Source organism: Galeopterus variegatus, unplaced genomic scaffold (assembly GCF_000696425.1).
Source record: "Galeopterus variegatus unplaced genomic scaffold, G_variegatus-3.0.2 Scaffold2985, whole genome shotgun sequence".
Lineage (NCBI taxonomy): Eukaryota > Metazoa > Chordata > Mammalia > Dermoptera > Cynocephalidae > Galeopterus > Galeopterus variegatus.
The window spans coordinates 363,186-367,822 of NW_007729096.1; the positions used below are offsets into that span (position 1 = coordinate 363,186).

Here is a 4,637-nt window from a genome sequence, read left to right on the forward strand (position 1 = left end):
CTCATCCCGGCGCCCGGGGAGGCGGGCTCGCCCCGCCTCACAGAGGGCCGGGTCCTGGCGCGCCCGGAGACCCCGAGTTATCCCAGAGAGCGGGGACGAGCCGCAGCGGGCCTGCGGCGGGGCTGAGGGGCGGGCACGCACAGAACGAGGACGGACGGCCGTCGCCTCGGGTTCCTTCCCGCCCGCGGGGTTAGGCGGAGGGCGCTTCGTCATCGCGCGCAGAGGAGGTTGGAACCGGCTGCTCTCGAGGTGGCTGTCCACGCCCTACCGAGCCCGCGGAAGCCTGGTGCGCGGAGCTTCGACACGGGTGACTCCGCTGTGATCTCCAGTCCAGAACAGTGGTCCCGGTGGTTTTGTGTGACAGTGTCCTCCGAGAACACTCAGCCTCAGCACCAGATCACAAGTGCCGTGACTTGGTGCAGGACTTTCCAGTGGCACGTGAGGTGCTTCGTTGTAGTGAAGCGGGACTTTCGGGTTGGTGGGTTTTGGAGATCGTCTGAGTCAGTTTCATTTTGTGGTTGAGCAAAGCAGAGCATGAGCGTTTTGGTCAACAGACAGGACTTTAGCTAGAAAAAGATGTGCTCGAGTTCGTAGTATTGGTCCATTTCTGTTGCTGTAACCGAGTGCCTGAAACTGGGTGACTTGTAAAGAAATGAAACATTTTTTAGTTTCGGAGGCCGGGAAGTCCACAGTCCAGGTGCGCATCTGGTGAGGGCCGCCTCTGGGTGGGAACAGCACAGGGCCCCGTGGCGACCGGGCTGTCACATGGCGAGAATGACAAGAGCGCTCTTATGTGCTACTTGTAGAGCCACCAGTCCACAGCCATGATAACTCATTATCCATGAGTGGATTAATCCATCACGGGGGCACAGCGCTCGTGATCCGATCCTCTCTCCAAGGCCCCACCTTTCAGATACCATACTTGGATTTCCCACTTTTGGGAAGATGGAACAGTTTAATCAGGCCCTCTCGCCTCGGGCAGGTTGGGGGTGGTGCGGCGCATTCTTTGTGGATAGGTTGTGTGTGGGTGGTCGCCACCTTGACTGGGGTTTACTGCCTGGGGCGACTGCTGCCCCGTGCAGCCAACCTTTCCAACCTACGGCTTCTAAGGAACTGTTTGCCGGTTACCTAGCTCATAGACCTAGCTGGGTCTGGTGACCCAGCCTGGCTTGTGAAGGGTTTGCGATCCAGTCTGGACAAGGGGCTTGAGGCGTCTGTGAGCTCCAGACCCAGCCCTCGCTCAACAATTGATCCAGTCCGCAGGATTACCAGTAGGTAACAGCTCGAAAGTTGGCGACCTCGGCAGGATTCCGACATTAGCAGAAGCTTCACACCCACCCTCCTAACACTCTCTCAGTGAGGATCAGGTTTCCAACACATGAACTTTGGGGAACACGTTTGACCCATAGCATTCATCTTTGTCTTGGATAAATAATCTCTGTACACTTTAGTTTCTTCATCTGTGAAATGGAGATGAAGAAAAAATTATTTGTATGTCACAGGCACATACTGTGCACTTGAGAAATCTTGGTCCTTACTGTAGTTGCTAACCTCAGCCATTGACTCCTACACCAATTCCCAACAATCAATCTTTTTGGCAATTATGCCTCTCAGACATAAAACAGTTGCTTAACTTGTCACAAATAGTTTATTAACAGAGGAGTTGCGGGCCAACCCCGTGGCGCACTCGGGAGAGTGCGGCGCTGGGACCACAGTGGCGCTCCCGCCGCGGGTTCGGATCCTATATAGGGATGGCCGGTCCGCTCACTGGCTGAGCAGGCGCGGGAGACACCAAGCCAAGGGTTGCGATCCCCTAACCGGTCACACACAAAAAAAGAGGAGTTGGGCTGAGCCAGTGGCGCACTGGGAGAGTGCGGCGCTGGGAGCGCAGCGACGCTCTCGCGGCGGGTTCGGATCCTATATAGGGATGGCCGGTCCGCTCACTGGCTGAGCAGGTGCGGGAGACACCAAGCCAAGGGTTGCGATCCCCTAACCGGTCACACACAAAAAAAGAGGAGTTGGGCTGAGCCAGTGGCGCACTGGGAGAGTGCGGCGCTGGGAGCGCAGCGACGCTCTCGCGGCGGGTTCGGATCCTATATAGGAATGGCCGGTGCGCTCACTGGCTGAGCGGGGTGTGGGCGACACCATACCAAGGGTTGCGATCCCCTTACCGGTCACACACACAAAAAAAAGAGGAGTTGCTCCAAGCTAAGACATAAGAATCAAATGTCTCCAAATAATTTATTAAAACTAGGCATTCTTTTTACATTTTTGTAAAAATTATATAACAAAATATATGACTGTAGCCATTTTTAATTGTAAATTCAGGGGCATTAAGTACACTCATATTGTGCAACCATCACCACTATATATCTCCAGATAACCTCTTTAAATAAAAAAAAATTTTTTTGTTGAGTTGGAGTGCAGCCTTATAACCCCAAAGTCACGGGTTCAGATCCCCATACCAGTGAGCTGCCAAACCAAACAACAAAAAAAATACTTTGTTGAGATAATTCACATACTATAAAGTTCACTATTTAAGGTGAGGTGATTTTTCAGAGTTGTGGAACCAACACCATAATCTAATTTTGGAAAATTTTTGTCATTCCCAAAAGAAACCCTATACCCACTAGCCATCATTTCCCAATTTTCTCCCATCCCCTCAGCCTCTGACAACCACTAACCTATTTTCTGCCCCTATAGATTTGCCTATTCTAGACATTTCATATAAATGGAAACACATAATATGTAGTCCTTTGCGACTGAATTCTTTCATTTAGCGCAATGTTCTCAGGCATCAGTACTCAGTTCCTTTTCATTGCCAATTAACATTCCATTATACGGATATACTATGGTTTTGTTTATTCATCAGTTGATTGACATTTGGCTTATTTTCATTTATTTGGCTATTATGAATAATGCTGCTATGAACATTCATGTACACGTTTTCGTGTGGATGTAATTTTCATTTCTGTTGGGTACTTACCTAAGAGTACAAAGGCCAGGTCATATGGTGACTGTTTTTCAAAGTGGCTGCACAATTTTACATTTTCAGCAGCAATTTGTGAGGGTTCCAATATCTCCACTTCCTTGTCCATACTTTTTTGTGTACTTTTTATTATAGCCATCATGGTAGATGTGAAGTGATGTGATTTTAATTTGCATTTCCCTAATGGTTAGTGATGTAGACCATCTTTTAATGTGTTTATTGGCCATTTGGAGAAATGTCTGTTCATATCCTTCATGCATTTTAAAAATTGGGTGAGTTATCTCTTTATTATTGAGTTGAAAGAGGTTTTTAAAAAATATTTTCTGGATAGAAATCCCTGAACAGGCATACAATACTTTTTATTGGTGTCATTTGCAGCACAAGTTTTAAATTTTGATTAAGCCCAATTTATCTATTTGTTTTTGTTGCTTGTGCTTTTTGGTATTATATCTAAGAAACCATTGCCTAATTTAAGGTTGTGAATATTTACTCCTGTTTTCTTCTAAGAGTTTATAATTTTAGTCTTTACATTTAGGTCTATGTTGGAACTTAACCCCCAGTATGGTGGTGGAGGGTGGGTCCTTTAAGAGGTAATTGGATCTAGAGAACTGTGCCCTAGTGAATGGATTGATCCGTTCATGGACTAGTGGGTTGATGATTTAATGTGTTGTCATGGTTGTGGTTCTGACGGCTTTATAAGAAGAGTGAGTAAGAAGGTCAGTTCTCTTGCTCTTGCCACCCTCACCTGTGTTGCCACAGGATGCTGTAGAGAGTTCCCACCCAGAAAAAAGCCCCGCAAGGTGTGCTCCCTGGATCATGGACTTCCCAGCTTCCAAAACTTTAAGAAATTTTATTTCTTACAAGTTACTCAATTTTAGTTATTGTTATAAGCAACAGAAAACAGACTAAAACAATTTGTGATTCATTTTGCATTAGTTTCTGTGTGCAGTGTAGGAGGTAAGTGTCCAACTTTATTCTTTTTCATGTGGATAAAGCCAGTTGTTCCAGCGCCGTTTTTTGGTAAGATTATTTTTTCCCCATCAAATGGTCTTTGTACTCTTGTTAAAAATCAGTGACTTTAGATATAAGGATTCTTTTCTGTACTCTCAATTCTCTTCCATTCATCTATACAAGTATGTCTAGCCTATGTCAGTGCCACACTCTCTTGATTAGTATAGCTTTGTAGTAAATCCAAGTCAGGCGGTGTGAGTCCTCCAACTTTATTTCAAGGTTGGTTTGGCTATTCTGGGTTCCTTGTATTTCCGTATGAACTTTAGGATCAGCTTGTCAATTTCTGTAAAAAAGACAGCTAGGATATTGTGGGTTTTTGTTTGTTTGGAATTTTCCATTTATTTGGGTGTAGAGGGTTACAAATCTCGATTCCTATTTGATTATTAGATAGGGTTTTTAGGTAATGAATGCATGGGACAAAAGTCCTCGGAAAGGAGGAAAGAGCGTACAGGTAGGGGGCAAGAGCCCACCATATCAATTCTAATCAAGCATATGTTGATTCTCAGTTGATTTTTAGTAGAGGGTTTTTAGGTAATGCATGTATGGGACAAAAGTCCTCAGGCAGGAAGCAAGAGCTTACAGCTAGGGGGACAAGAGCCCACTGAATCAATTCTTTTTTTTTTTTTTTTTTTTTTTT

The 4,637-nt window shown here is 45.8% G+C and overlaps 1 protein-coding gene across 1 annotated transcript in view; it reads left to right on the forward strand.

Moving 5' to 3' along the window:
- The window catches only part of LOC103599485 (glyoxylate reductase/hydroxypyruvate reductase-like), a 38,354-nt gene that overhangs the window by 896 nt on the left and 32,821 nt on the right, over positions 1–4,637 (forward strand). The gene's annotated exons all lie outside the window — the stretch shown is intronic.